This window comes from Tachyglossus aculeatus, chromosome 3 (assembly GCF_015852505.1).
Source record: "Tachyglossus aculeatus isolate mTacAcu1 chromosome 3, mTacAcu1.pri, whole genome shotgun sequence".
Lineage (NCBI taxonomy): Eukaryota > Metazoa > Chordata > Mammalia > Monotremata > Tachyglossidae > Tachyglossus > Tachyglossus aculeatus.
Window position 1 is genome coordinate 44320786 of NC_052068.1, and position 19427 is coordinate 44340212.

Genomic DNA, 19427 nt, shown 5'->3' on the forward strand with positions numbered 1-19427 from the left:
GAGTCTAGCTGAGTAGAAAGGGTAGAGTTGAGAGCAGTAATCTGATCATCAAGACTGGGTAGAGAGGAGAGGGCGGCGAGGTGGGGTGTGAGGCGCTCCGAAAGATGGGTGGGGTCCAGAGAGCGGAGATCTCTGTGAGGGAGTAATACGGATTTACAGCGGAAAGGAGTGTGAGTGAGGAGGCAGGTGAGAAGATTATGATCAGAGAGAGGGATCACAGAGTTGGTGAGGGTGGACACAGTGCAGCGGTAGGAGATGATGAGGTCGAGGGTATGACCAAGTTGGTGAGTGGGTGAGGTGGGGTGGAGGAAGAGGTTGGCAGCGTCAAGGAGAGATAGAAGGCGGGCGGCAGAGGAGTCGTTAGGGATATCCATGTGGATATTGAAGTCTCCGAGGATCAGAGTGGGCATGGAGAAGGAGAGAAGGAATGTGAGGAAGGGGTCAAAGTCGTTAAAGAAGTTGGAAGTGGGGCCTGGAGGGCGGTAGATGACGGCTACAAGAATCTGGAGGGGGTGGTAGAGGCGAATAATGTGGGCTTCAAAGGAAGGGAAGGAAAGGGAAGGGGGAGGAGGGATAGTGCGAAAGCGACATTGGGGGGTGAGAAGGAAACCGACACCTCCTCCTTTTCCGGTGAGTCTGGGGGAGTGGGAGAAGAAGAGGCCTGCACTGCAGAGAGCAGCAGAAGAGACCGTGTCGTCCGGCGACAGCCATGTTTCAGTTAGGGCGAGGAGGAGTAGAGAACTGGAAAGGAAAAGGTCCAGGATGAAAGGGATCTTACTTAAAACGGAGCGGGGGTTCCAGAGGCCACACTTGGCATCAGCTGTCGAGGGTGGGGAGGGAGGGGGAAGGGTCCTCAGACTCCCAGGACCATCTGTGCTCTTTTCACTAGGTCATTATGCTTCCCACTAAAACAGTGGTGCTTCCATCAAGGTTTAAGGTTTCTGCTGCCCATTTATGTTGCCAAAAGCTATCATAATAATAATAATAGCATTTGTTAAGCACTTACTATGTGCAAAGTACTGTTCTAAGTGCTGGTGAGGATACAGGGCGATCAGGTTGTCCCAAATGGGGCTCACAGTCAATCCCCATATTACAGATGAGGGAACTGAGGCACAGAAAAGTGAAGTGACTTGCCCAAAGTCACACAGCTGACAATTGTCAGAGCTGGAATTTGAACCCATGACCTCTGACTCCCAAGACCGTGCTCTTTCCACTGAGCCATGCTGCTTCTCTATAATAATAATAATAATAATAATAATAATGACATTTATTAAGTGCTTACTATGTGCAAAACACTGTTCTAAGTGCTGGATCTATCTTCCCTCCTTCTAATCCCAGCTCTGCCAATTGTCGGCTGTGTGACTTTGGGCAAGTCACTTAACTTCTCTGGGCCTCAGTTACCTCATCTGTAAAATGGCGATTAAGACTGTGAGCCCCCCGTGGGACAACCTGATCACCTTGTAACCTCCCCAGCGCTTAGAACAGTGCTTTGCACATAGTAAGCACTTAATAAATGCCATTATTATTATTATTATTAATGCCAATGGTATACATTAATTCCAGAGTTATATAAGGTGTGTTCTTACTGTTTCTAAATCACCTTCAATAAAAATTCTTATAGCCCAAAGTGCAATCTCTAGTTTCACTCACAAACGGCATAGGTAACATACCACCTAAGGACTTCAGGTGTCCGTGCCAGGTCTCACTAACCAGACTTTCAGGTTAAACAAGGGCACATCAAATTCCTCCCTTACCAAGGAAAACTATTTTATTCCTCTATTCCTCTTTGAGGGTCTTGAGATATCCCTCAAATGTATGTGAGGCATTCAAACCTTGACCTTCAGTCCCAAACTAATGGTACACCAGCATTCTTGTCCCAAGATCTGGGCTTGGCCACACATTCAAGGAAAGCATTTTTAAGGCCAGAGATATGAAAGACATTTCCAAACTTGCGGGAGATACATTTCAGAATATAAATTGTAAGAACATAAATAAGTCCATTACAGGGTCAGTCTCCAGCAGTGGCAATGGAGTGCTTGGCGAAGCATGTGATCACTGCCCTTCGAGACTTCCATATTCATAGTTAAAAATGAGCCACCTAATATCTCAAATTTTTACCTCTACCACCCTGATTTTCCCTGTTGTAATGCAATGTGGATATGTCCATTCATTAATCAAAATCTCTCTTAAAAATTAATACTTCATACCTCACAACATTCTGTGGTAATGAATTCCAAATGTTTATCCTCTGCTTTTGGAAGAAGAGTTCCCTCTGTCTCAAACTTACCACTTCCTTTTCTCACTTCTCCTACATCTAGTTCATGTAGAATTCAGTGAATAATAATATATTATTATCATGTTTGTTTAATCCACACCCCTTCATGTTTTCCTAGATTTCTATAATAATAATAATAATAATAATGATATTTGTTAAGCACTTTGTACTAAGTGCTGGGGTGGAGACGAGCAAATGGAGCTGGACACAGTCCCTGTCCCATGTGGGGCTCACAGTCTTAACCCCCATTTTACAGATGAGGTAACTGAGGCACAGAGAAGTGAAGTGACTTGCCAAAATTCACACTGCAGACAAGTGGCAGAGCTAGAATTAGAACTCATGACCTTCTGACTCCTGGGTCCATGGTCTATCCATTACGCTATGCTGCTTCATTTTTGCCCCACTCTCAACTGGATGCCTTTCTAAAATGAAGAGCCCTTCATTTGCTACTGATCTTCTAGAAAATTCATTCATTCATTCAATCATATTTATTGAGCATTTACTGTGTGCAGAGCACTGCAATAATAATAATGATGGCATTTATTAAGTGCTTACTATGTGCAAAACACTGTTCTAAGCACTGGGGAGGTTACAAGGTGATCAGGTTGTCCCATGGGGGGCTTACAGTCTTAATCCCCATTTTACAGATGAGGTACGGAGGCACAGAGAAGTTAAGTGACTTGCCCAAAGTCACCAGCTGACAATTGGCAGAGCCGGGGTTTGAACCCATGACCTCTGACTCCAAAGCCCGGGTTCTTTACACTGAGCCACGCTGCTTCTCTAAATGCTTGGGAGAGTAAAATACAATAAACAGTCACATTCCCTGCCCACAGTGGGCTTACAGTCTAGAGTGGGGCAGACAGATGTCAATACAAATAAGTAAAATTACAAATATATACATAAGTGCTGTGGGGCTGGGTGGGTGAAGAGCAAAATGGGTAATCAGAGTGATGCAGAAGAGAGTCGGAGATGAGGAAAAATGGAGCTTAGTCTGGGAAGGCCTCTTGGATGACATGTGCCTTCAATCACCTCCTCCAGGAAGCCTTCCCAGACTGAGCCCCCCTCCTTCCTCTCCCCCTCGCCCCCCCTCCATCCCCCCATCTTACCTCCTTCCCTTCCCTACTGCACCACTATATATGTATATATGTTTGTACATATTTATTACTCTACTTGTACATATCTAGTCTATTTATTTTATTTTGTTAATATGTTTGGTTTTGTTCTCTGTCTCCCCCTTCTAGACTGTGAGCCCACTGTTGGGTAGGGACCGTCTCTATATGTTGCCAACTTGTACTTCCCAAGCGCTTAGTACAGTGCTCTGCACACAGTAAGCGCTCAATAAATGCAATTGATGATGATGATGATCGACTGACTGCCACCAGGAGACAGACATTACAACAAATTAGGTATTTACATACCTATGATTAACATACGATTGATTAATTGAGCACTTACTGTGTGCAGAGCACTGTACTAAGCACTTGGGAAGTACAAGTTGGCAACATATAGAGACTGTCCCTACCCAAGAGTGGGCTCACAGTCTGGAATGTGGGGAGAGTGGTTGTCTGTCAGATTAGAGGAGGAAGAGCATTCCAGGATAGAGGCAGGAAGTGGGCTAGGGTCAGTGGCGAGACAGGTGAGATAGAGGCACAGTGAGAAGGTTAGAACGAGAGGAGTGAAGTATGAGGGCTCAGTTGTAGGAGAGAAGTGAGGTGAGATATGAGGGGGCAATGTTGGGGAATGCTTTAAAGCCACTGGTGAGGAGTTTTTGTTTGACATGGAGGTGAATGGGTAGCCACTGGAGTTTTTTGAGGAGCAGGGTGACACATCCTGAACATTTTGTTAGAAAAATGATCTGGGCAGTAGAGTGAAGTATGGACTGCAGTGGGGAGAGACAGGAGGCTGGAATGTCAGCAAGGAAGCTGATACAGTAATCCAGGTGGGTAATTGTATTAATAATTGTATTAAAGTGGTAAAAGTGTCAATGGAGAGGAAAGGGTAGATTTCAGTTATGTTGTGAAGGTGGGTCCGACAGGACTTAGTGATGGATTGAATATGTGGGTTGAATGAGAGAGAGGAGTCTAGGATAATGTCAAGATTACAAGCTTGTGGGACAGAAGGATGGTGGTGCCATCTCTAGTGATGGGAAGGATGGGGAGGACAGCGTTTGGGTGAGAAGATAAGGATTTTATCTTCCTTATCAGCCTTCCCAGACTGAGCCCCTTCCTTCCTCTCCCCCGTCCCCCTTTCCATCCCCCTCCATCTTACCTCCTTCACTTCCCCACAGCACTTGTATATATGTATATGTGGTTGTACATATTTATTACTCTATTTTTTATTTTACTTGTACATTTCTATCCTATTTATTTTATTTTGTTAGTATGTTTGGTTTTGTTCTCTGTCTCCCCCTTTTAGACTGTGAGCCCACTGTTGGGTAGGGACTGTCTCTATATGTTGCCAATTTGTACTTCCCAAGCGCTTCGTACAGTGCTCTGCACATAGTAAGCGCTCAATAAATACGATTGATGATGATGATGATTTTAGACTATGAGCCCACTGTTGGGTAAGGACTGTCTCTATATGTTGCCAACTTTTACTTCCCAAGCGCTTAGTACAGTGCTCTGCACACAGTAAGAGCTCAATAAATACGATTGATGATGATGATGAGCTCTGTTTTGGATATGTTAAGTTTGAGGTGAAGGGAGGACATTCAAGTAGAGATGTCTTGAAGGCAGGAGGAAATGCAAGACTGCAGACCCAGAGAGAGATCAGGGCTAGAGATGTAGATTTGGGTATCATCTGCATCATGGTTTCTAATCCCTGCTCCACCACTTGTCTTCTGTGTGACCTTGGCAAGTCATTTAACTTTTCTGTGCTCAGTTCCCTCATCTGTAAAATGGGAATTGAGACTGCGAGCCCCATATGGGCCAAAGGATTGTGTGCAACCCGATTTGCTTGCATCCACTCCAGAGCTTAGTACTGTGCCTAGCACATAGTAAGCTCTTAACAAATATCATCATTATTATAGTTATAAAGGTGGTAGTTGAAGCCATGGGAACAAATGAGTTTTTCAAGGGAGTGGGTGTAGATGGAGAATAGAAGTGAGCCCAAAACTGAACCTTGAGGGGCCCCCACAGTTAGGGGGTGGGAGGCAGAGGAGGAGCCCATGAAGGAGACTGTGAATGAATGACCAGACAGATAAAAGGAGGACCAGGAGAGGAGAGAGTCAGTGAAGCCAAGGTTTGATAATGTTTCCAGGAAAAGGGGTTGACCCACAGTGTCGAAGGCAGCTGAGAGGTCGAGGAGAACAGGATGGAGTAGAGGCCATTGGATCTGGCAAGAAGATGTAGCATGTAGATCATGTTTTTGGAAAATCTAAGTGAAATTGGTAGGGAAGAGGCCGGCAACCTGGGGACTAGGTTTCCAGGTAATGGGGCCAAAAATTCAATCAGGTTGGAGAAGAAAAACACAGGAAAAGTAGACAAAAAGGGGAGAAATGAGAAGTAGCATAGCGTAGTGGATAGAGTATGGGCCTGGAAATCAGAAGGTCATGGGTTCAAATTTCCACTCCACAACTCTGCTTTGTGACCTAGGGCAAGTCACTTCACTTCCTTGTGCCTCAGTTACTTCATCTGTAAATTGGGGATTAATGCTGTGAGGAACATGGACTGTCTCCAATATGATTATCTTGTGTACTGTAATGCTTAGCATACTGCTTGGCACATAGTAAATGCTTAGCAAATACCATGAAAAAAAAATCGTGGCACAGTCACACAATGTCACAAAAAGTGCTGCTAAACACATTCACTGTGATACATAGACATAGAGCTTCACACAATATGATGCATTCCAGAGCTACTGGCCTAAACAAATTAGGGATTTTTTAATCCTTCCTCCTGACAAATTCTTATTGCACTTAGGAATGTATGTTTGTTTTCCTGAACTATGACAAATTTATCTAGGTACAGAGATGCACTGGATGTCGTAAGCTAGCTTATGATTTGAAATGACATATAAAATGAAATTATAACATGGGTCAATAGCAGATTTTAGATTCAGCAGTTTCAAAGCAAATTAGGGCAGACAGTTACCCAAAATACACAGTGTGTTTCCCTTGGTCCAAAGCTTATAACTGAATAGGGAAGACATGACCCAGATGAATCTTCACAGCTGCTTTGTTTCCAGGCTGTCACTGCCAGAGTGTCCTGGTAGTCTCTTTGATGCACTGCTCCTCTGCTTCCCAATCCCCTAACTGTGGGTGTCCCTCAAGGTTCAGTTCTGGGCCCCCTTCTATTCTCCATCTACACTCACTCCCTTGAAGAACTCATTCGCTCACATGGCTTCAACTACCACCTCTAAACCCAAATCTACAACTCCAGCACAGCTCTCTCTCCCTCTCTGTAGTCTCGTATTTTCTTCTGCCTTCAATCAATCAATCGTATTTATTGAGCGCTTACTATGTGCAGAGCACTGTACTAAGCGCTTGCACTGTACTAAGCTTCAAGACGTTCTCTACCTGGATGTCCTTCCATCACCTCAAGCTTAACGTGTCTAAAACATTCATTTATTCAATCGTATTTATTGAGCCCTTACTGTGTACAGAGCACTATATTAAGTACTTGGGAGAGTACAATACAACAATTAATGGACACATTCCTTGCTTACAATGAAACAGACGTCTTATCTTCCCATGCAAGCCCTGTTCTCCCTGTGACTTTCCCATCACTGTAGATGGCATCACCATCCTTTGTGTCTCAGAAGCCTTTAATCTTGGTGCTACTCTGGACTCCTCTCTCTCATTCAACTCACAAATTCAATCCATCAATAAATCCCATTGGTTCGACCTTCACAACACTGCAAAAATCCAACATTTCTTATCCATCCAAACTGCTACCAGGTTAACCCAATCACTTACTCTATCCTGCCTAGATTACCATATCAGCCTCCTTCCTGTCCTCCCAGCCTCTTGTCTCTCCCCACTCCTCCCAACCCAGCACACACAATTTGCTCCACTAATGCCAACCTTCTCACCATACCTCAATCTCATCTATCTCACTGCCAACCTCTCATCCAAATTCTGCCTCTGGCCTGGAATATCCTCCCTCCTCATTTACTCTTCCTGCCTTCAAATCCCTATTTAATATACATCTCCTCCAAGAGGCCTTCCCTAAGCGCTCTTTTCCTTTACTTTAAATTCCCTTCTGTGTCACCTTGAATTTCTCCCTTTATTCATCCCCCATTCCAGCCCCACAGCACTTTTCTACATATCTTTAATTCATTTATTTATATTAATGTCTGTCTCCCCCTCTAGACTGTAAATTTGTTGTGGGCAGGGAATGTGTTTGTTTATTGTTATATTGTACTCTCCCAAATTCCCACTACAGTGCTCTACACACAGTAAGCACTCAATAAATATAATTGACTGACAGAGACTCTTCCATGCATGTGAGCAGCCCTAGTGGGGATCTTCAGATTACCCATCCAAGAGTAATCAGCTGAGACCTCTGTTTTGCCATACAAAACCTCTTTTTTGGCCACAAGCACGTTGCAAACTCAGATCCAATTTGTTTTTAAAAATGCTGTTTTATAGCTTCATCCACCTGTATTTTGGGGATTATTTCTTCCCAAAGCTAAAGCTCATTTTCTTTTGATAATCATAGCTGAAGGCACAGTTGCTTCCTAAGAATTCCCCCAACATGTCAATCTCAAAGAGCTCTCAATCCTTCACTTATCAAGTATTTAGTGACTGCCCATAGGTACAGCTCTTGGTTCCAAGAGCCCTGGCATACTCTGTCCCCACAAAGAGTCAAACCGAAAACAACTCTAGGGGCAATTATGGAAGACCTGCATGGGGAAAAATATCTCTCAGCAATTGTGGACATTTTTCCTTTGAATTGTTTATTTTTAATAACTTTTTTCAATTTCTTTCTCCTTTTTTCTTTCATCATAAAAGTTAACTGGATTTGTATTGCAGTATGGATTTTTTTATATTGAAGATGTTTATGATTGCCTCTGTCAGGGTTTTAAGGGATTGTAGGTGTTCTATATTCTTAGCCAGCCAATAAGGTTTGTAGTCCTGTGTAACACTACAGGTTAATTATTAACCCAAAGAAGCTAGGGAATCCTCAGGTATGAAATTTCTTTTTGACACTTTCTGTTTCCTCATCCTTAGAAAGAAAATGTCATTTGGTATCAACAAATTCATTACTTTTTATTTCCCATCTGACATTTGAAAGAGTTTAATCAATTCACGGGAAAGAAAAAGAGTCTTTGGATAACTGTCAGCCATCACTCTCTCAGAAACATCCGTTACCAAAGTGCATTTTACTTCCTCTACTTAGGCTTCGATTAACATATTTAACAGCTGCTTTATGAAGCATGGTTTACATAAGGTTAACAGCTTTCCGCTTTCCTGATCAAAAGACATTTTATTTACCTTGCAATTAATCAACCCAAGTACATTGATAAGTGTGAACTGGCATCATGCTGGTTGAGGGCTTTTATGCAATTTTTAGAATGCAGGTGACATTTCATGCTATTTTCTTCTCTTACTTATATTTCACAGTAACATTTTACTCCTCAACATTTTGTTAGTTTGTAAGGACTTTGCTTACATACTGGATAGCCCTAGAATTCATCAGCTCTCAGTTCTCAAACTGCATGTAGCCTTGAGGAAACAAGTATTTCCTTTAAATTGTCTCATTATTGTGCCATTTGATTTTTTAAAAGTATTACCTTTATAATTCTTAGTTACTTATATATCTGAAAGATCAGCTTAGAGAACAGACCTGGGAGTCAGAAGTCATGGGTTCTAATCCCGCCTCTGCCACTTGTCTGCTGTGTGACCTTGGACAAGTTACTCAACTCCTCTGTGCCTCAGTTACCTCATCTGTACAGTGGGAACTAAAAGTATGAGCCTCCACATGGGACAACCTGATTACCCTGTATCTACCCCAGTGCTTAGAACAGTGCTTGGCACATAGTAAGTGCTTAACAAATACCATAATTATTTTTTATTATTATTATAATGGTCCAATCAGCTGAAGAAGAATTCTGACATCTATATTTCAATCCTATTTCATTGTATTTGTTGTACTGACATTACAGGTGGTATATCACTTGTCAGAATCTAATTGTCCATGAGGAGCAGTTCCATCAAAGTCGCCCTCATGTCATGCATAACATCAAATGGGCTCCTGGAATACAGCCAATCCAGCATTATCAAACCAAGACTGAGCCTATCATGCCTTCATTAGACAGGATGCATGAGGAAGAGTCAGGACAACAAGATAATCAAACAACTCTAAACTCTGCCTGTCTCCTTGGTGCCCTGTTCACTTTGTCACCAACCTTCATGGGTCCAGGGAAGTGCTCTGAGGATGCAGGATGTCAGCTGAATCAGGAGGATGGAGCTGAAAGGTGAGAAAGTCTAAATACTCTATTTCACCCTCCATTTTCAATGTGAGGGCTGATTTTGAGTAGGTGTACCTGAACGGGGGACACTGCCACTTTTCTCAATCACAAATCCATCTATATTGTTGTAAAAACTAAGTCAGTGATATTTATTGAATGCTTACCTTGTGCAGAGTTCTGGAAAGAGTACACCCACAACAGTAATCTAAAGACCCTGATATAAAAATTCCTCCTTTATTTCTGTCATACTAAGTGAATGCTGGTAGAAACTGAAAGCTTTATATTCACAAATATCAGATAACAATTGGATTGTTTGACTGATTAAAGCAGAAGTCTGAATGACCTCGGGAGTTTCTTCCTAGATTTAGGAATCTAGGGTAGAGTGTGAAAGACGTCAGTTCCCAGATTAAAGTGACTTCTATGCATTAAAATGCTCTGAAATGGCTGGGCTGTTGAATACAAGTTTGCTGTTGGTTTGTTGAATTTATAGTATTATACTTCAAAATCAGTAATCTTACATCCACCTACAAAGTACTTTAGTGTACCCTGAGAAATAACATTTTATCCTAATTGCCAAGATACCTATTCAAAAGTATTCTTATTCATGCCATTTGTCTATGGCCTCTAAAATTGCACTATTATGCAGAAATTGGCTTACAAATAAGCAACACTGGAGAACAACAAAAATTCTTAGACTGAATGGAAGCTATAAGGCACTTACGTACTGCAAATAGAACTAGATACTTCAACTTATTAGACAGTATTGTGAAACCTTTTATATTCTTAATAATGATGAAATGTCAAAATAACATAAGAAAAATGGTATTTTGATGCAGCTTCATGAATATTTTCTTCACAAAAACCTTTCAGTAAAAGTAGAATAACTTCTCCAGAGTGATATAATGTTCTATGAACAATAACTATCCCACCTCTGTACAAACCTGACACACCAATATGTTGTTCCTGAAGTCATGTAGTCATCTACTATTTAAGACAACTAGCTAAAAGGTGTTGCCAGAGACAATTGAAGGTAACTACATATATGCACAATTTGAATTAAGTATGGATCGATTGGTAGATTTTTAGACACCTAGATTTCATCGTTGATCCCTAGATTATTTATAACAGAAGGATTATTTTTATTTATAGCACTGATTTGGAGAAAGGAATATTGCTGATGTAACTCTATATAATAGCAGATTCTGTTGTCAGTGAGGTAATTGACTACTCTAAAAAAGTAATCTACAAGTAATCTACATTTTATAAAGTACTCTCCCTTTGACTGGCCTAAATCTTCTCTTACTCATGACTCACTAGAAGCTCAAATACATGCAAAGGAAGACTAATGAAATAATCAAAGAACTGGAAAAAATGATAGTTGTTTATTGCAGTATTAAGGAAAAAAAAATCCAGACTCGCTCAGTACTTATCATTATAACCTAATATCATGCTGTCCAGGGCTCATTTTTTTCTCTCATCCATTCCATGGACTGCAAGATCATGTTGTCCAAAGTAATTTCAAAGTAGAGCCAAATTTTCCTCATGCTGATGACTTCCATGGAGAGATTACCGTTTAGGGGAAAAGTGATGCTTTTGGGTCATGTTGTCTTCTTGAATATCATATAATATTTTTTATTCTACAAGAATGAATTAAAATAATGAGTTTTCTTTTAAAGAAATCTAGCTTAAAGGAATTTTCAAGTGGTTATAAAGATAAAGTAAAAACAGGTTCCCTAAACAGTGGGTTTCAGATATATTGACATTGGTAAGGATGACAACCCATATTTGTATCTTAAGGTCTTTTCTGGTTTACTATTAGAAAAATCAATAGCTTTAGAAGGTGACCTACTATAAAATGAGCCATTATTGTGTGTGTCAGACAGGAGAAATGTGAGCAGGATCATTAAAGCAAAATGAGAAACACCAGATCTGACATTTTAGGGGAACAGAATCTCTGTAATGCCTGATTTTTTGTCTACCCTTTTATATATTTCTTTTTATATATTTTTTTTAAAACATTCTACCGAGCCAAAACACAGTTCATGATTAATAAGAAAACATAGTTGTGCTGCACAGCAGTCTTACTCTGTGTTTACTTAGTCTCAGAAGAAATCAGTAACTTCATACTTATTTTTTTCCTTTATCCAACAGCAATTTCTGTATGCAGATATGCTGAAAAGTTTTGGATTCCTTAGTTCGGGAAAGACAAAAATGTAGAAATGATTGTAGTAGACAAAATTTTGAAGAGTAACAGTAGGGAAAACATCCAATTGTTGTTCACCAAATCCCATAAAATCAGGACTAGGGGAAACCTAAAACCATTAGAAACCTGTGGCTTTAGACAATCAAAAGAAAATACTTCTTCATACAAGTGGCAGATATGTGGAAGTCATCAACTCCAGGAACCTGTGGCAGCAAAAAAATAATATCCCACTCAAAAAAGTCAATGGCTTATTAGAAAGATATTTACCAGACCATTTCATTACACATTTTAGTCTGAATTCCATTTGGAATCTATGGAATATTAGTCTAACAATGTGAGCCTATTTAAAGGATTCCACAAAATCCTTTAATCAACCCAATTAATTGAACATGAAGAATCATGTTGATGCATACATGCAGAAACACACAAGGTAGGGGATACCATGAGTAGCTTTCCTTAATGGAGTACTTTGTAAGAGAAGCCACTATTAAGTACTCAGGAACTGGGTGTGCCTCTCAATCAATCGGTGGTATTTACTGAGTGCTGACTGTGTGCACAGCTCAGTATTAAGAATTTGAATTAGTAGGTAACAATGTTCCCTACTCATGAGGTGGCCTATCAGGGTCATACTTGGAGAGGTTCCAGTACTCTACCAGTCTCGACTATGGGAGGGATAGTCAAGAAGAGGCATATCAATTCCATTCCTATCTTGGGCAGTGGCTAGCGAGAGGAAGGCAATCTGCTATAAGTCAAAACTCACCTGCGTTGGGCAGCAGAAGCATGGGAGAGTACAGAGGGCAGAGATGCAGGTTTACTATGTGGAAGGAGACAATGGTTAAACCACTTCCATATTTTTACCAAGAAAACTCTATGAATATACTACCAGAACAATTGCAGATGGAGGTGGGATGTTCTGGGAGAGATTTGTCCATGGTGTTACTATGGGTCGGATACGACTCAACAGCATAAGACAACAACAACCGACAAGAAGTTCACAGTCTAGGAGTCATCAAACATTAAAATTAATTAATTATGTATATGTACCTAGGTGCTATGGAGTTGAATGTGGGGTGAACATCAAGTGTTTAGAGGATGATCCAAGTGCATAGGTGGTACAAAAATGAGAGGGGGTAGGGGAAAAGATGGCTCTCTATCCTTGAGTAGTGGATACAATCTGATGCCAAATACATGTGTGGGACAGCTACTCTGTATTGGGAGCCACAACTCTTTAAAAATTAACATTCTTGTCAGGCAGGAAATAAAATAAGAATAAAAAGTTCAGTTTTATGAACCAATCCCCCATTTGTAACAATGTTAAGAAAAAAATTGGTTCTAACTCAGAAAGTTTCAACTTTAGATGCAGTTTTCAGAAACTGATTGTGCCATAAATCCAGGGACTGCCTGTATGGGAAAACGCGAAACCTAGAAAAAGTGATAAAGGAACAGCATTGTGAAAAAACAAACAAGAAAACCACATGCTCTTAGGTCAGTGAAAACAGTCAGCTTGGGAAAAAAGCCAAGTATACAAATCCATGTGAAGTCACCTACGGTTCATCCCTAATAATAATAACAGCATTTATTAAGCGCTTACTATGTGCAAAGCACTGTTCTATGCGCTGGAGTGGGTGGAAGGTGATTAGGTTGTCCCACGTGGGACTCACAGTCTTCATCCCCATTTTACAGATGAGGTAACTGAGGCACAGAGAAGTTAAGTGACTTGCCCAAAGTCACACAGCTGACAATTGGCAGAGCTGGGATTTGAACCCATGACCTCTGACTCCCAAGTCCTTGCTCTTTCCACTGAGTCACTCTGCTTCTTAATTCACACATTTATTCCACTTATTGACCACCTAACATGAGGAGAAACAATTAGAGTGAGAGCAAGTTACATATAAAGAAGCTGTTTCCAGGCTTTTTTCTTGCTGCATCAGGCCAGCTGATAGTCCAACTGTCATATAATGCAGAAGCTTCTTAATGTCCTCTTCATTCTGGTCCAGATATGACAGGGCTCCCAAGTGACTGGCTGGGGGAGGAGAGACTCTGTTTTGTCCCCAGGACTTTGCTCCACTGGTGAGGAACAGCTGAGGTCAGAGTGTCTTGTCTCCTCATCAAACTGGCGAGGCTCAGTGGACAGAGCATGGGCTTTGGAGTCAGAGGTCATGGGTTTGAATCCTGGCTCCGCCACTTGGCAGCTGTGTGACTTCGGGCAGGTCACTTCACTTCTCTGTGCCTCACTTCCCTCATCTGTAAAATGGGGATGAAGACTGTGAGCCCCACGTGGGACAACCTGATCACCTTGTATCCCCCCCAGCACTTAGAACAGTGCTTTGCACATAGTAAGCGCTTAACAAATGCCATCATCATCATTATTATTATCAAACAAATTGATCATCTCATCCAAGAGAGAAGAGGAAATATGATTAAGATCAATAGGACAGGTGAAAAGAGTTGGATCAGAAAGTCATTTAAAGGAAATCTGGCAAGGGATGCCACAACAAAACAATATATTGTTATATACAATATATCCAAAGCAGGAAATAAGCTATGTAATCAATCAGGCTGCTTCATGGTTGTGAGACATAAGGTGCATTCTGAGATAGAAAGGAGACAACTGAGACTCAATGGATTTTTTTAGTTGAGTCATCACTGAGAAATCTTTAAGAAAAGTACCTATATTCTAACTGCTGTTTAAAGCAAACATCAATAACATTGTGGTAAACAACCATTATGCTTTAGAAAAAATTGACAAAGCTGATATAAACAAATCACTAGGACCCCAAGTCTTCCATCAGGGGTCTGAAGCAATTTAGAAATGAAGAGAGTGTTTCAAGATGCACTTTATCACTTCACACTATAGATTCACTTAGGTTACTTCAGGGTTTCAGAAGGAGCTTAAGACAATTAAGGCGAGTGAAGTGAACTAACTCCTTATCCAAGTGCAAGATCTCTGAGCACTTAGACAGACCCAACATGTAGGAGGCAAGACAAAATGTTTTCTGTAAAGGTAAATCATGCCTCACTAAATCTGTTTTTGTTCTTTGAAAGGGGTCCATAATAGATGAAATCATAGAATAGAGGGGAGCCAGAGCATATTAAATAATGATATTGAAAAGCCTTTGGCAAAACTGTGTACCAAAGGCTTTAAAAAAATGTAATAATCATGAGATTGGAGGAGGAAATCTGCATTTACTACACTTAGGGTGAGTTGTTTTTGTAGCTTGCTTTCCTCAGAATTAGCAGATTTCTTCCCTGCCCCTAAGGAGCAGATTGAGATATGGGGGTGGAAAAGCCTGTGTTGCTCACTTTGCAATCAACCAACTAGTAATATTTATTGAACACTCACTGTGCTGAGCAATGTACTATGCCCTTGGGAGAGTACAATATAACAGAGTTGGTGGGACATGTTCCTTGCTTACAAGGAGCTTACATGTTCATCATATCTTCATGCTGCCTTTGTGAAATAAGGGTTTGCTTAGTACAAAACGTCTGGAGATAAATACCTGGTTGGCCTTATAAAGCATCATGACCGAAATAATACCAATTCCATTGTATGCTCTCGAGTGCTTACTACAGTGTTCTGTACACAGTAAATGCTCTACAAATACCACTCATTGAATAACTGATAATATATTCTGTTCAAAGACTTTGGTCAAAGTTGCTCTGTTTCCCTCAGAGGGACCCCAAATTAAATCCTTTGGAAGATTGACTGCATAGGAATTTTTTTGTCACTAAAATCCACCCCTTCCTCTCCATCCAAACTGCTACTCACTAAAATCCACCCCTTCCTCTCCATCCAAACTGCTACCACATTAATGCAAGCACTTGCCCTATCTCACCTTAACTGTTGTATCAGCTTCCTGGCTTACCTCCCTGCCTTCTGTCTCTCCCAATTCCAGTCCATACCCCACTCAGCTGCCTGGATTACTTTCCTTCAAAAATGTTCAGACCATGTTTCCCTACTCCTCAAGAAACTCAAGCGATTGCCCATCCACCTCCGCATCAAACAAAAACACTTCCCTATTGGCTTTAAAGCACTCGATCACCTTCCCCCCACCCTTTCTGATGCACCTCATTACTCTCTTACTACAATCCAGCCTCCATACTTCATTCTCCTAATGCTAACCTTCTCACTGTACCTCGATTTCATCTATCTCACTGCCAACCTCTTGCCAAATCCTATCTCTGGCCTGGAATGCCCTTCTTCCTCATATCAGACAGATAATTTCCCTCCCCGACTTCAAACCCTTATTAGAAGGCACATCTCCTCCAAGATGTCTTTCCTAAACCCTCCTCTCTTCTCCCACTCTCTTCTGTGTCACCCAGACTCTTGCTCCCTTCATTCATCTTCCCTCCCATCCCCACAGTACAGATATTATATATATATATATATATATATATATATATATATATATATATATATATATATATAATCTGCAATTTATTTATTTTTTTTGCACTCCAGAACTCTTGGTAAAATAGAACAGGCCACTCCTAACAATGGAGAGAGTTTGCAAAGTTTTAAAAGCAGTCCTCTAAGTCACTGAAAATTTGGGTCTTCACAAGAAATAATTAAAGCATAAGATTAGTAATTGGCTGGCTAATTTCATCAATATTGGTTTGAAGATAAATCGTTCAGCCCCAAAGGTAGACTTTTCCTTAAATTATTTTGTTGGACTGCCTATAGAGCCCAAATGCTAACAGACAACTGGCAAGTCCTCCACTTCACTTTGGGCTGTGTCAACAGAACTGCAATGCATCAGGAATAAAAATGAACTAGAATAAAGGATGGTTGGTTTTAAATATCATTCTCTGACCATTCTTCTCCACGAATCTCTCAGGAGGTGTCCATGTGCAATCTCATCTGAGGCTAACCAGAGCCTAGATTACCAGACAAGCCTACAACTCAACAAAGCGGCTTGGTAGCTATTAGTTGTCCATCACAGTTTAACCAAGCTCACCAGAAACATTCTAAACTTGACTCATGAAATCAGGGCTGCAAATTATAGCCCTTCATGTAACCCTGATGAGTCCAGGAGTCTGAAGGATTAACAACTGAATTTGGAGGCTAGTAGCCCATTCTTCCCTTTCAATCTTCCACTCTAGTTCTCCAGCACAGGGGCCACAGGGTAGGCAATCAAAGATATCCAATGAGTGTGCTTACTAAGTGCAGAGCACTGTACTAAGTGCTTGGGAGAGTACAATATAACAGAATTAGTGGACAAGTTCCTTGCCCCTAACATTCAGGCAGAGATGTTGGGGTGGAAAAGCCTGCATTGCTCACTTTTCATCAATCAATAATATTTATTGAATGCTCACTGTACAGAGCACTGTACTAATGCCCTTGGGAGAATACAGTATAACAGAGTTGCTAGGCATGTTCCCTGAACTTCAGGAAATTTCAGGTTCCTCATATCTACATGCTGTTTTTAAGTGTGGAATGAGAATTTGCTTAGTACAGAACACCGGAGATGAATGTCTGGTTGACCCTACAGAGCATCGTGACCAAAATAATGCTAACTCCATTGTATTCTCCCAAGCACTTACTACAGTGCTCTGCACACAATAATTGCTCTATAAATGCCATTGATTAATTGATAATAATTGCATTCAAATACTTTATCCCCTAAAGAAGTTGCCTTGTTTCCCGCAGAGTGACCCCAAATAACATACTTTACAAGATTGACTGTGGAGGAATTTATTTTTTATTAGCATTTATTTAGGTTTAAGGTCCAATTCACCTATGAATTGAAATGTGGTGAAGCAACAGAATATGCATTTTCTAACATTAGATACCAGTATTTTGTACTTGGAGGAGGGCTCTCCTCTTTTGAGAGCACATTTCTTTGCCTAGACAATGTTTACAGAATGAAAGAGTTGTTGATTACAACCACATTTAGAGAATTTCAAATGCAAATGCATTCATATAAAATGCTGTTTCAGAAACCCATTTTGAAATCTGGCTTCTAAGGAGGAAAAAAAAAAGTTTTTTACCAACTTACTAAATTATAAAACAGCAAAGCTATAATCATAAAGTTGATGATAATGGTCCAAAGTTAAATGTAATTATATTATGGTTATATTTTTTAAATTTTCATCTGCAGTTAATGACTGTGGCAATTCTATTCCCTTCACAGAAATAGAGCATTTCACTAGAAAGTTAAATTGCATACAATGAAGGTGTAACTAAACTGGATTTTGTATTAAAATTAGAAACCTTAGAGTGTTAGTTTCCAGCTGGTAATATGTCAAGGAAATGACTAAGGGCAATATCCCTGATCTCCTCTTTAATATTCCAAGCTTGGATCCTCAGAGCTTTATCAAAATTCAGATTTGTGACTATTCAGATAATACCAATGAGTCAATTTTATTACATGGTATATAGATAAAAATTTCCTATTATCAGTCTCTTTTCATCAACTGAATCTTTATGGAAATAAACAGGCAGGGTTGTGCAGATCATTCTAATTTGAGTACTTCATATTCAATGTACAGAAAACTAGAGCCATTAGAGATGAAATTGTTCCCTCTTCATTAACTGGGCAAACAAGAGTATGTTAACTTTAGGGGCCAAGTACTTAGGGGATTATTTTTACTGTAGATTATCTCCAGGGAATTTTTCACTGCAGTATTATCTAGGGTGACATGAACCATTTTACACTCCATTATATAGCTAAGTTAATCAAATAAGATTCCTATTTCTACACTAGACTCTGTAATCAACCTCTAAATAGGAGTTTGAAATATGGAAATCAATACTTTGGCTTTTTAACTCTGATAATGCAAGAGATTTCCAGATATCTCAGCTAGTCTGCCTCCCCAAAATATAAAGTCTCATGCAAATTGCATCACTAGATAAATCCACCTTTTCCATCTTTTTAACCACACGACATTGCTCTGCAACACTGAAAAGCTATAATGAACAATCACCACACAAAAGTTATTCCATTACAGGAAGCTAAATTCTCCTTTCCTCACTTGGGTCATTTATACCTTTGTATATATATTAGTCCATTTTGGCAAAGCATATTTCAATTAAACATTAACATTTTGTCTGTGTTCTTTCTAATTTTACACTGCAACCTGGGATTTAAATACATGTGAAACTGTTTTACTGTAAGAAAAATTTGAATTCAGAAATTGAAAGTATTAGATAGCAAGGGTCCAATTATGTTTTCAGACATATTTCAAAACTGGGATGCACAAATGGCTTTATAATAAACAAAGATGAAGTGTTGAAGCAGTCGCTGATTGTTTCAATTATCATTTTCTTTTTAGGATGGTGCAGTAGATTCTGAATATTTATGTTCTATTAAAATCCATTTTTCCTAACACTGAACTCAGAATAGTGCACATGTACGTATTTGTCAGGTTCCATTACACTAAAGATGCTTTTTCTCACGTGCACAGAATTCCAGAAGAAAGCTGGCATCTACCAAATGCAACATGCAAATAAAGTCTATTTTGAGATCTGGCCCACATTTATAAATATTGAGAAAGATGGGAACAACATGGCTTAGTGGAAAGAGCATGGGCTCG